Below are 14,047 nucleotides of genomic sequence, written 5' to 3'. Positions count from 1 at the left end.
AAATCACTGAGCAGAATATGTGAGTGATGCTTTTAAAGGACCCTGGTTTATGGAAATAAATCGCTCCAACACACAAGATTATATTCAAATGTTTAAATAGATGAAACGTTTTTAGGGCTTTTTTCTTCTTCTTGTCCATTATTAAGAAAATATCAAACACTGATGACTGGAGATCTTGGACTGTTAAGATCAACACTTCACCGAGTTCTTTTGATTTCTCAGAGGCATCCGATGGAAGACAAAACACTGCTCAGTAGACCATTTAACACTTTCTCTTTCACAATACTTCTAGAAGGGAGATGCGTCCTGCATGACACATTTCTGCGAAACCCAAAATGGTGGTGTGTCCCTAACAGTTTTATTACAGAAGCTCTCTCATTCTAGTCTAAACAACAGTGTCTCAGTAACTTACAGCAGGATGATTATGTTAGTTTAAATGAATCAACACCCCCGAGTCATTGTAACTACCAGAAACCTCGAAGCACAGGCCGAGGGGGCGGTGTAGCAGCAATTTTTCACACCAGCCTATTAATCAACCAAAGACCCAGAAAGACTTTAATTCATTTGAAAGCCTGATGCTTAGCCTCGTCCACCCCAGCTGTAAAACTCAGAAACCAGTCTTACTTGTTATCATCTATCGTCCACCTGGGCCTTACACAGAGTTTCTGTCTGATTTCTCAGACTTTTTATCTGATTTAGTTCTGAGCTCAGATAAAATAATTATTGTGGGTGATTTTAACATCCATGTAGATGCTAAGAATTACAGCCTCAACATGGCATTTAATCTGTTATTAGACTCAATTGGTTTCTCTCAAAATGTAAAAGAACCCACCCACCACTTTAATCACACTCTAGCTCTTGTTTTAACATATGACATAGAAACTGAACATTTAACAGTGTTTCCTGAAAACCCTCTCCTGTCTGATCATTTCCTGATAACATTTACATTTACAATAATTGATTACACAGCAGTGGAGAGTAGACTTTATCACAGTAGATGTCTTTCTGAAAGTGCTGTAACTAAGTTTAATAATATAATCCACCCACTGTTATCATCTTCAATGCCCTGTACCAACATAGAGCAGAGCACCTATCTGAATGCTACTCCAACAGAGGTCGATCATCTTGTTAATAATTTCACCTCCTCACTCCGTACGACTCTGGATACTGTAGCTCCTGAGAAAACTAAGGTCTCTAATCAGAAGTACCTGACTCCGTGGTATAATTCTCAAACACGTAGCCTAAAGCAGATGACTCGTAATCTGGAGAGGAAATGGCGTGTCACAAATTTAGAGGATCATCATTTAGCCTGGAGAAATAGTTTGTTGCTATTAAATCTGGTTCTTGTCATTCTTTTACTGAATAGAGAGAACACGACTGAGTTGGTCAAAACATTTATAATTATTTATTTAATCATCTTCCAGAAGAGAGAGGTGTTATTTTGGTCCTTTACACGTCACACATAGTTTTGATAAAAACTTCTGTGTTACTAGTTCCACTTTTTCTGTCTGGTTTCCTGTTTTCTATTGATATGCCTCTGCAGCTCTGCACTAAACTTCCTGTTTTTTAAACTTCCACTAACTTAAGCCTCTGTTGCTAAGGCGACCTGTCCCCCTCTGACCTAGTTCTCTCTCACAGCTTGCCTTGCTTTATAAAGGCCTTTATTATTGACAGGGGATTTAGCCGCAATTACTTCGTGAAACACGTGAAATAGGTTGAGTTCGCCGAAAGGAACTACGTTTAGGCTGGGTTTAGAGGTAGCCGCAATTACTTCGTGACAAATTGGCGCGCAAATGTCTATCTGTGTGTATGTATTAGGGGTGCAACAATACTCGTATCGATATTGAACCGTTCGATACAGTGCTTTCGGTTCGGTACGCATATGTATCGAACAATACAAAAATTTTAATTTATTTTATCAACTTTTCTTCTGACGATGCTGTCTGTGTTGAGCGCTCAGTGGATCTGCGTTTGACTACTCCGCCTAGGCTGCACTGTCGAGCGCAGATCCACTGAGTAGTTTTAAACAAGTAGTTTAAAGTAGTTTAAAAAGGTTGGAAACAGAGCCCACCAAAAAGATATAAATATAAGAAGTACAAAATAAAATAAACAAAAGGCAAAATTACATTAGAACTTATCTTTAATGTATTGAAACTAATAATAGCAAGGATAACAACCTGTATACTGGTGTTAACAATGAAACATAGTTGGAATGACGACCATGTACAGAATGTATGGAATGAATGAAAGCAAATAATTCACACGAAAACCTTTTAAATAAAATAGAGAGATGCATAAGGTACATGAAGGCTGCGTCATTGTTCAGCCAAGGAAAGTGTGTGAAAAGGTAAATGTCTCCAGCTTGGGAAATGGTGAAACTGCAGATCACCCGAAGCCCTTGATGGATACAAAATAAAATATAAATAAAATATTATAATAAACTGCCTGGTTCGCCATGCAACAGAGAGAACGAATGTGACCGAAGGTTGGATCTGATATGAGGCAAACAGAAGACCGGTCTAAAAAGGTAGGCACAAACCTGTTCAGAGAAAAAGCAAATCTGTGCAGATTGGATGAATTCTAAATTATCTGTTTGCTGAGTACGATGATCCTAACTATCAAATTGGCTCAGTAATAAAGTATTGTAATATACTATTGCTGTTATATATAAAAAAGATAATAACATTAATAATGACATAATATTAATATGAAGAGGCACCTCAGTCAGTTATGATGTGAGGTGGATAATTGTTAAGAAGTAGTCTGCATCAAGCTTAAGGTTGCTCAAACTCAGCAGAACGACATATGAGATGAAGATAACGAAGAAAATAAGTAAACTAATGAAGTGCATAGAGGCACTTGACCCGGTTGGAAACCTGTCATCCTAGATGAGACATTGCTGAGATATAGAGCAAACCTATAATAACAACCAATAAGCCAAACCCTGTAGACACCAGCTAAAGCTACGGGATTGAGAAGTTGAATTAAATATGTAGACTAACAAGTTAATGAGCAAGTTACACATTTTTATTTTTATTTTTTTAGAGCAGAGGCTGCATGATATTAAAAGCTCACACATGCAGCTGTCTGTGAACTCAGTTTTGTCCTCACACTTCTGATTTGTTTCTGGCAGCATTTTTTTCTTTTCCTTTTTGTGTCCTGACTAATGTGTGTAAAACGTTCATGCCATCAGCAATTTGTTTTTGTTTGATTATTTTGTTTGTTTGGAAACAAATTTGTGACCATACTTGTGGATCACAGTGACACATAGTGATTAGGCATATGATTTACAAATGCCTAGCTTTAGAGCTGTGAGCTATGAGCAATGCAAAGTTGTTGTTTTTTTAAAAATCCTAACTTAAAAGTTTGAAATATGTAGGATGTGTGAGATGTGTGAATTCTTTGGAAAAAATAGAAATTATCTAAAATGCCTTGAGTGAAAATGTAGTGTTGCATCTATAGAGAAGAAAAGAAGAAGAAGCATTCAGTAACTTAAAAATAGGCATTACAGACAAATACAGTTTTAGCATTGCCTGACTATGATAAGCCTTTCTACTTACATGTAGATGGAGGAGCAGGTTATATGAAAGCAGTGTTAACACAGGCATTTGGAGAAAAACAACGCCCGCTCGCATTTTACTCGTGCAAATTACACTCTGTTGCGTCAGGCCTGCCTGCATGTGCAAGCCTGTGCAGCTGCAGCAGAGGCAGTAAAAAAAATAAATAAATAAAAAAGTCAGCTGACATTGTTTTAGGGCACACTCTGATCATCAGAGTACCCCACGCAGTGACTTCAATTTTACTCCAAGCCAATCTGTCTTACCTGACGCATGCAAGACAACTATCATATGTTGGAATCTTACTATCGCAATCACACATTACCATCCAGAAGTGTGGTCAATTGAACCCAAGCACACTTTTGGCCTCACCTGAAGAAGGTCATCCACACTCCACTCAAGAGTGCAGAACTCAAAGCAGTCATACGTGCATGTGAATTGCTCGCAGGCCAAGATATAAATATATACACAGACAGCCAGTATGTTTTTTCAGCAGTTCACCACTTTGCAAAAATTTGGCAGAATAGAGGAGTGATTACATCTACTGGACACCCAGTACAACATGGAAGTCTTCTGAAAACACTATTAGATGTAATAATATTGCCAAAACAGTTAGCATTATAAAAATGTGCTTTTTATTGATCACTAAGCAATCTACATGTCTACGTGACTTTTCACCTAATAACTTTTGTGATGAACTTATTCAGCTACTAACCACTTCCTGTTTTCAGAGAACAGTTAGATGTAGAAAAGGGAAAAACCCGTTGCTCTGAATGACAGTGGTGGCCCACACAAACCAGGTCTGGGCCACCAAAGGGCCAGAACGGTTTCAGCTCTAGCCCCAGATGTCAGCCTAATGTGTACCTTAATCAAGCCATGTAATAACAACATGTGCCAGAACATGCAAAACAGTGCAAAAGTAACATGCCGAAACTCTGTTCAGACAGTGAATGGACTGATTTTTATATAGCACTTTTCTACTCTCCCAGATTACTCAAACTGCTCTATACAACATGCCACTTTCGCTTAACTGAGTGCTTCCTAACTACATTCATACACATTCACACTCTTGACATGCAGACTGGAGGAGCCAGGGATCGAACCGCTAAACTTCCGACCAGTTTGTAACCTGCTCTACCACCTGAGATATGGCACGCCATCACATAAACAGTGGCGTCATTGCCAGACCTGTCACACATCTGGTTGACATACACTCTGCCAAAACACCAGTCAGTCAGAAGTGCCAGCTTGATGCCAGATCTGGGCCAGACCTATTTTCTGTAGGCCTGGGCCACATAAGCCAAACCACAATCAAGCCAGATATGGCATGCCATCACATAGACAGTGCCATCTATGCCAGGCCTGATGACATACATCTTATCATGCCAGAAGTCGGCCAGCAGTGCCGACTTGATACCAGATCCTGGCCAGACCTGCTTGCTATGTGGGCACTAGCACACACAGCTACTTTACCAACTGACCCCTGAGCTCCTAAGTGTCCCGCAAACCTCATTCAGGGATCCACTCCTCTACTTCAATGTCACTCCCTGAAAGCTCATTGTCCTCACTTTCTGAGGACAGAAAGTGCACATTCCCTTGGTTTTCTTCCATAAAAGGTATTTACAGCCATGTCCTGTAATTATGAGTAGATTGTAAAGTATGACTATGATCATATAAATGCACACAAACACATCTCTAGTGTCACGATCTGGTACAGGGATTCAAACGCAGAGCGGTAAGGTATCTCCAAGGTGTAGTTTATTTACAGTGCCAGTGCAATATATGTACAGTGAAGGGATCCAAAACTCCGGGGGAATCACAGGGTAACTCGCTCACGTCTTCTTCGCTCACACTCACACACGTTCCCGCAGCAGGGAGGTCGCAGGTCCGGGGGGGGAAGATCTGAGGCAGACGAGAAGGCAGGTCACCAACTAATCACAAATCACAAATATGAAGCACAAGAGCTGTGAGAACACTAACGTTAGGGGGTACAATCATCCAGCGACGAGAGGATCTGTGTTCCAGCCTCAAATAGTGCTCCCGGTGATGATGGGTGAGTGTTGTCAGGTGTGTGTGTGGGCCAAGGGCAGGAGCCCACAGTGAGCTCCGCCCAGGCAGAGAGGGAGAGAACAGAAACAGCAATTGTAGCCTTGTGGGGCCGACCGGGCAGGCACGGAGACCATGACATCTAGACTCATATGCAAATGCATTATATTGCCTGAAAAAAAATTGGGCTAACTGCACAGTGTTGCCTTGAGGCAACGAATGAAAATTAACTGTTTTACTGTATAAATAAATTTAAAAAAGTAGAACAAACAATCAAATATGCTTCTTAACATATTCATGCACATACAAGTATTTTTTAATATACATTTATTTCACTATAAACACGTAAAATAGTGATCTTTATCTTGCCTCCTAATGGAGATGTCTCTCATGTAGTGCAGCTTGCAGAAATGGGTCCTCCCCCCCCAAAATGAAAGTCACACCACCTTCAACTCATCATTTTATTGGAAAGAGATGTGTCTGGTAGCATTATTTGAAGAAAAAAAAGTTGTTGTTTTTTTGAAGGGCCAGTGTAAGGCATGAAAATGTGGTTTGTTGCCTCAGGGCAACGCTATGCTGTAGAGGGTTTTAACGACTGATTGTGGCTGAAGCTTGTAAAAAGCTGTCGCACTCACAGAGTTCATCATATTTGCTGACTGTGGCCACAGATGGAGAGGATGTGATGATGCTCTGATAAGATGCTCTTCTTCTCGTTTCTGTCTTCCTCATTTTTAGGCTGCTGTGCCCCTCTGCTCGTATAAAAACCTCCTGAACGACTGCAGATAGAACCACTCCTTACAGCTAACTGAAGGTCACAGACCTTCCACCTGAGCAGGTATGTGAAGCTCTTGGTTCAGTTTAGTCCCAGTTCAGTTTCCTGCATTTCACTGGTTTCTTTCTTCTGTTGCAGTTTCAGGACAAACAAAGCAGTGAAGGTGAGAACGTTTGAGATTTTTAAAAGACTTTTTAAAGGTAAGATATTTTTAGGAGTTTTGACTTAACAGTTTACTGTAATGGTTAACTGTTTACTGCATTAAAACTCATCATAAACGTGTTGTTTTAAACGGTGCAGATGAAGTTGCTGCCCTGCCTCATGCTGTATGTCCTGCTGGCAGCTGGAACCAGTCTGGCTGTGGATGTGAATTGGTTAACTCGTATTATAAAAGCCATAAGGACAGAGTAAGTGAACTTTATTATGTCATTCATCAGTAATCTTCCTGTTTTGTCTTTTTATTGCTTATTTGTGAGGGACTGTGCATAAAACCACTGACCTCAGATGACAAATTTCTTCTGGGGCACAACATTAAATAAGCTGGATATCAGCTGATGAGGCTTTTTCAGGGGCTCACACTGATATCAGTGATTATTAATAATAAAGAACAACAAAAACTAATATTATAAAAAAAATAGAAGAAAACAAAATTTTGAGTGAAGTATTTTATATTAAAATCATCTTTCCAAAGGAAACTGTCGCTCATTTCTAATCTGAGAGCTGTTGCAGTCTGGAGTCACATGTGTGTTTGTACATTTTTATTATTGTGTTTTTTTAAAACACTAAACTTTTGCTATTATTCTACTTTTTGTGCTCGCGTGCTTCCACGTTCATCTTCATGGTATTGTTCGATAAATAAGAACTGCAGATGAAAATCTGTGACTACATCGAGCACTTCTACACATCACAGTCTCAGAGCAGACTAGAAAATTTTGCATTTCCTGCGAAAATGCTGTGTGGATGCCTTAACGCTGAAGATGTCTGCTGAAAAAAGCTGAAAAGGTTGAAGGAAGAAAAAAAAAAACCAAAAAAAAAAAAAAAACCATTGCCCTGAGCAGGATTCAAACCTGGCCCTTCAGGTCTCAAGGTAGCTATTCATCTCACTGCACCAAACTCTTTCTCCCAAAGAAGTGGTGGAGAGACTGACAATTGTGCTGAAATGAGCAGAAGCGGCTGAGAATTGTGCTGATAAGAGGTGAAAAGGCTGAAAACTTTGCAGAAAAGAGGTGAATCAGCAGAATTTCTGCTGAAAATAGTTTTTTTCTGAAAACAGCAGAAAAAACTGAAAATTTTGCTGAAAAGGGGTGAAAAAGCTGAAATTTGTGTTGAAAAGATTTAAAAAAAAGTTTAAGTGTTAACTGAAAGAAATGTTGCCATAAGTGGGATTTGAACCCTGGCCTCCCAGTCTGAGAACGGATGCTTATCTCACTGAGCTAAAACACAGGTCAACCTGGCAAGGAAAAATCAGTGAGGCCACTGATAATATGGCAGAAATGGGCAAAAAATATTGCAAAAAAAATTCAATATCTCAAAAAGTATAGAAGTTATGAGCACCAAAAGTCATTGCACGCATTAGCAGAAAGAGCAGAATTTTTTAAGATTTGAACGGTGCAAATAGCACAAAAACTGTGGGAGTAGTTAAGCGCCAAAAAGTGTACGGAAGCAACTAGAATAAAATAGTGGAATAAAGAACTAGAAAGCGAAAATTTCAGAAGAAATTTTAAGTGTGCCTATGCCGCCGCTAATCAGTATAGTTTGCCATTCAAATGGCTACAGAGAGCAAAACTCAGCAGAGCAGCCATTCCCCACCATGAACTATGGTAAAACCAAACACCGCTCGCGCCTCACAGATGACAGCTTACAGTTTTGTGTAAAGATGAGGTGACTTCGTACAGCCCCGATTTGTAGACGCTGTGCGCAGAGGTTCATAAGCAGACCCGACAATGTTTGCATGAACACGCTTTGAAGCATTACGTTATGGACCACTTTTCACACATAGTTGCTGTACCCACACAGCCGGCTGTAGCTTTTCATCTCACAGCCCGACACATACAAAAAAAAAAAAAAAAAAAAAAGCAGAGAGAGCACAGACTTTACACCTGAGAGCCGTGATTGCAGATGCCGCTGAGGTGGGTCCACCTCCCCTGCAGCGGCACAGCAGACCACGCCCTGCCACACACATCAAACACGTAAAATAAATATTTATGCACTTTTGCATTCACTTTTTGTTTTTTGTTATTTTTACACAGTGTTCTGAATGATTAACAATGGTCTACAGCCAATCTTGTGTATTATTATACAAACTTTGGTTGTAAGATTCAGATAACTATTTAATAAAAGCTAAATAGTTTATATGAGAGTAAGAAAGAAAAGTATATCTTTGTGTCCCCCTCTCCCTGTTAATGCCCTACCTGGCCCCCTGGCAAAAGCTGTGCTAGATCCGCCCCTGCACAGTTACCAGCTGTCAGCTACACAAAAAAAAAAAGGAGCTTGGTGTTAGTTGTCTCTCAGAAACAGTTCATAACTTCCCTTCAACTCATTCATGTCACCTAAAAGGTAAACCTGTTTCTCCATCACCAGTTCAGCCCTGATGATTCAGTAAGGACATCTCCTGGTTTCGACCAGCCCTTTTTTTACAGCTGTGGCTCCAGCAAACATCAGCTGATACTAGAAATTAAAATCAAATGAATTCTAACAACAGCTGATCAAGCTTAAACTGCTGCTGTTGTTTAGCGCAATAAACAAACGAGAGAAAAGCCGATCATTGATCAGTTTCACGATTGAAGTTGCAACAGGCGAGAGAATGACAGGGGAGGCTGAGTAACGACAGAATAAATCCAGCTTTGTGTCTTCTTCCATTCTACCTGAAGTACGGGACAAACTGTGTTCCTTTTCAGCTCAATAAGAAACGCGTAATATTTTCTCTGAATGCGGGACGATTCCGTTTGCACGGGGCAGTTGGCAACCCAATAATTAACCTTATGAATACAATAAAGTTCACCATTAGTAACACAGCACCCACCCAGCTGTACGACTTATTGTAACTGATTGTAAAAAGTCAGCACAACGGAAATATATGTAACCCAACCCGTGCAGGGGCCTCCCTACACCCCGGACTCTGCGTTGTGTAAGTTTGTGTTGGATTGGGGTGCACAGTAGAGAGACCAGTCGGACACAGGCGTTCAATTTGTGGCTCGGACCGTGCCGTTTATTCAGATGCTGGGGCAAACACCACTCCAACTCTGCTGCTGGCCCTTTGCACATCACAGTAAACACTGTGTGATTATCAACGTAGTAAAATACAACAACATATATATAAAAAAACACATTAAGCAAAAATAATCATGTTTTTACAAAATTCCACGGTCTCAGGAATGAGTATGACACAAAACTAACATAGCAGGATTACCAGCAAACTGCAGCTGAAAAGCTAATGCTTCATCTTGCATTACTTTGCCCGAATGGGTGCTCTGCTAACTAGCGGGAATGTAGCCCGAAATTGCGGCAGATATTAGCAAATGAAACATGCACACAAACTGCTCATACTCTCATCAGACAATACATGAACCTCTCAATAAACAAAATATATGCTCGGCTTAAATGACAAACCGCTATTTTACACAGTGGAACACTTATTTTTAAACAAAACCAATGCAGTTCGCCACTGACAGTGCTTACCTTTGCACATCACAGTAAACACTGAACCAAGATGGAGCCCGCGCGAACGAGAAATCTGAACTACAGTGTCCTGCACAGGACAAATGGTCAAAATTGCTAAAATTTACAACATATATGCAGCTCAACAGCGACACCTTGTGACTTATTCCAGTCACTACCTTACATATACATAACGTCTTACCTGACATTCAGTTCACCGGACACTCGTACCGAATCACCAGCCCATATAAATGAAAAATAAGTCCAGCAGCCAACCAACAGTCATCACGAAAGACTAGGGGTGACACGAGAGCGTGAGCGGGCCTGGGTGTCAGCCAGCCCGGCCTGGGTGTCAGCCAAGCCGCGCTAGCCAGCTAGCTGCCATGCGGCGCTAGCAGTAACATCGTGAGAGATATGGGACTTCTTGATAAAATATGGGACTTCTTGAAAAAACAAGCAGATATTTGAAGTTTACACACCTACATTCTCGCCTGAAAATAGGGGAGGCTGTCATAAAGTTCAGGCGGAAGATGGAGAATAATAATAAGAATAAGAATAATAAATCCGAGCAATAGTAATAAGTGTGCCTTTTGGCATAGGCACACTTAATAAAGAGAAATAGGAACTCAATAGTTATGAAATAGGTGCGACCTCTGACCTATGATTGTTTCTGCACACGCATATGTACTGATTCATGTAGATGAATGAAAAACGTCCACCTGTGCAGGTTGGAGGGTGGTGGAGCACATGAGAAGCAGAAGCTGAAGCCATGCATGCTGCAGTCTTCACACATTGTTTTTATTTGTAGATGCAGTCATTTGAATGTATTAATTAAAAATTGTACTTTCATTAAAACCTGCTGGGCGAGGTTTAGTAAAAAGCTCATAGTGTCATGGTGCTGGGTCGGTGGCCCAGGGTTTTGTGTTTATCATTATGGTTATTATTATTATCTGATTTGAGTGTTTGATTTCTTCATGGTTGTCTGTATTCGTATGTAGGTTTCATTTTCAGGGTTTGCAGTTCTTAGGTTTTCGTCCTGTGTCCTCCCCCCAGTGCTCTTTTCGTGTCCCTGAGTTTGTGCTCGTGAATTTCCTGTTTTACTTTGAAGATCTGTCTCTCGTGTTTTCCTCCTGTGTGCCATTTCCTCGTTACCTTGTGTGTGTATTTATATTGTGTGCTTGCCTGTGTTCATTGTTGGTTTGTCTGTGTTACCTGGTGTGTCACTGCTCTACATTCTCCGTGCCGTCTCTCTGCATTTTATGATTTCAGGTTGTTACTAGTTTTTCCCAGTTCAGGTTATGTTTTAATTCTGTCCTTGCCATCCTCGCTTTTGTGGTTTTTCACCTCCTGTAATAAAAGCTCACTCGCATCACAGCCAGTGCCTGCATTTTGGGTCCTTATTCACAAACACCTCATGGCTTGCCCCGCAAACCGTGACACATGGTTTGGGTTGCCTCTTCCTTTTAAGCTCTGCTTTCTTAGTTTTAGCAACACAAATACACTTCCTACTGAAATACATTCCTTCCAGATTTTTGCTTACTGACACAACAAAGGACAAACGTGAACTGGAACACACAGATGCAGTGTGAAATGACCTGCGATCTTTGTTTCTTTTTCTAACAGGTACAGACTAACAGGTCAATTCTGTCTGGCTGCAACCATCCCAGATCAACAGGACCCAAACACCCTTATCAGTGAAGTCCTTCATAACGACCGCTTTAATGAGCACATGGAAGACTCAGTTAAAGGGGGTGAGGTATATGCTAGCAGCAGGCTGGTTTTAGCTGTTCCCACAGGACCTGTACATGCAGAACGCGCAGTTCTGGAAAGCTTGGACAAACTAAAGAAACAGGGAAAGAACGACTTCCTCCTCATCTACTCTTACCTCTCCCCATGTAGCAAGTGCACAGACAGTAACAAAAAATTCAACATCCTTAACATGATTAAAAATCAGGTTGACAGATGGCATGATGGGGCCTTTGTGTTTACAAAAGTTTTCAGCCATCCAAACGATGGTTCCAGTGTAACCAGAGATGTTTTAGAAACGTCACTGACTGAGCTTTCTTATTCGATGGGTGGTCTCCACTACATATTTCGCTGTGATGTACAGCAGAATCCTGAGTTAGTGTGTCACAGCTGCTCTGTAAATCACAGAGTTTCAGAGTTTTGTATTGATAACAACGCTGAGAGAGAGCGCAGCATCAGCAGGGAAAGAAGCAGGAGCTTCAGTGGAAGCAGTGGAGGGGGCAGTAGCAGGAAGAGAGAGATATACAGGAGTAGAGAAGCTGGAAAACATGCAGGTGGAGGCAGGAGCAGCAGGAAGAGAAGCAAGTACAGAAGCAGCAGCAGCAGCAGGAGCGTCAGCAGGAACAGAGGTGGAGGGCGTAGGAGCAGCAGCTAGAGGTTAGAGAAGTTCAAACAAACCAACATCGTCCCTGAAGACAAACTTTCTTTATGTCCTTAAAATTTCTTTTCAAACATGATTTAAATTCTGTTCAAACTAAAATGATAAATAAATGTTTTTCTGAGAAAGCTTCAAACCTGCTCCATGTGTCTCAGTTACAAGAACATTTCTGATTAAACTCAGTTTACTCGCGTCAGTCCCACACCTGCCTCATCTACCATCACAGCCTGAAACCTCACAAACACAGAGCGATAAAACATCCTCAACTGTGCAGATGAAATGTGGAGTATTAACCCTCTGGGAACCCTCTCGACATAGGAACAAGATGCAGCCACCCTCCGTTTGTGTTGAAAGTGTGGATTTCAAACTACAGACCGGTTTTTAGATTGTGTTGATAGGCCGCATAAAACCAGAGTCATGATCAAAAACATACGCAGTGGTTTTTCCTGAATCCTGTCGTCACGTTTACTGCGGGAAGAAACGGTGCTAGCAAGCACTCTCCGCTGGTGACCAAAAACCACCCACCACTTTCCTATTGGTGGAAAAATGCACCATGCCGACCAATCAAAAAAATCATATGGCAACATGTGACATTTGGTTGTTTGGAGGGAGACTTTTGGGGACAAGAGGGATTTGTGATGTGTAGTGTGTTTGGAGTGTGTAGTTATTGTGTAGTCGATAGTTTTGTTGTGTGTGTCAGAACAATGAGGGGACTGCTGAATGTCACAGTTGTGTCAAAAAGCCACCAGAGGCAGACTGAAGTGTAAACGCCGTTGTTATGACCCAATACTGTCCACACAATCCTCAATTCTTGGGAGAGGATGTGAGTCAGCACAGTCACAGAGTTCACCTTCCGAAAGTCTGTAATTAAATGGGGCGAGCCATCTGGCTTAGACTCCACTATACAAGGTGAGCTCCAGGGGCTTTGAATGGGCTTCGCTAAGCCATGTTGCAGCAAATAGTCAGCCTCCTGTCTCAAGAGCAAGCGTTTATGGGGGCTGGCTCGATAAGGATGCTGCTTAATAGGTTTAGCTCCCTGGACATCAATATCATGCTCTAGCACTGTAGTGCGAGTTGGCACATCCCCAAATAAACAGGTGCATTCATTAATCAAGACAGTTATGTCTTCTTGCTGCTCTGAAGACAGATGCTCAAGCAAACTCGGCAATGATTTCAGCAATTCTGAGTTAGACAGACGGGGTCTAGAACAGGTGGGATAACTTGGATTACTGGAGGCGTATCCTCATTGACCAAATCCCCTCCTCCTCCTCCTCCACCAGTAAGATGGGCCAGAACGGGGGCGCTATGGAGCCGCGGACCAAGATGGCAGCTTAAAGTGGTTGCTCCGTGTAACCTGCATTAAAAACCCAGAACAACCCAAAACTAGAAACTTAACTGCTATTGGAAAATGTCAAAAACGACTAATCTCAAGGACTGATATTTTCACCCGAAAACGCGGTTCCCAAAAACCAGATAAACCGATATTTTGGTAACGCCTGAAAACAGCGAGGGAGCTGCTAGCACTAGTAGCATGGGTGACCTTAGCACGGTGTTAGCTGTACTTCGGCCGTTGCGCTCCGAGTTTAGTGTATTCGGAACTAAACTGGACAG

The 14,047-nt window shown here is 41.4% G+C and overlaps 1 long non-coding RNA gene across 1 annotated transcript; it reads left to right on the top strand.

Annotated features, from left to right (window-relative positions):
- Window positions 1-6,180: 6,180 nt before the first annotated feature.
- LOC101471451 (uncharacterized) lies at window positions 6,181-12,572 on the top strand. Its single transcript, XR_013094531.1, has 4 exons — window positions 6,181-6,438; window positions 6,514-6,575; window positions 6,676-6,782; window positions 11,656-12,572. It is a non-coding gene; the product is annotated as an uncharacterized LOC101471451 (long non-coding RNA).
- Window positions 12,573-14,047: the final 1,475 nt, after the last annotated feature.

Source organism: Maylandia zebra, linkage group LG19 (genome assembly GCF_041146795.1).
Source record: "Maylandia zebra isolate NMK-2024a linkage group LG19, Mzebra_GT3a, whole genome shotgun sequence".
Taxonomy (NCBI): Eukaryota; Metazoa; Chordata; class Actinopteri; order Cichliformes; family Cichlidae; genus Maylandia; species Maylandia zebra.
The sequence above is the reverse complement of the archived record's forward strand: the minus strand, read 5'-3'. Positions and strand labels throughout refer to the sequence as shown.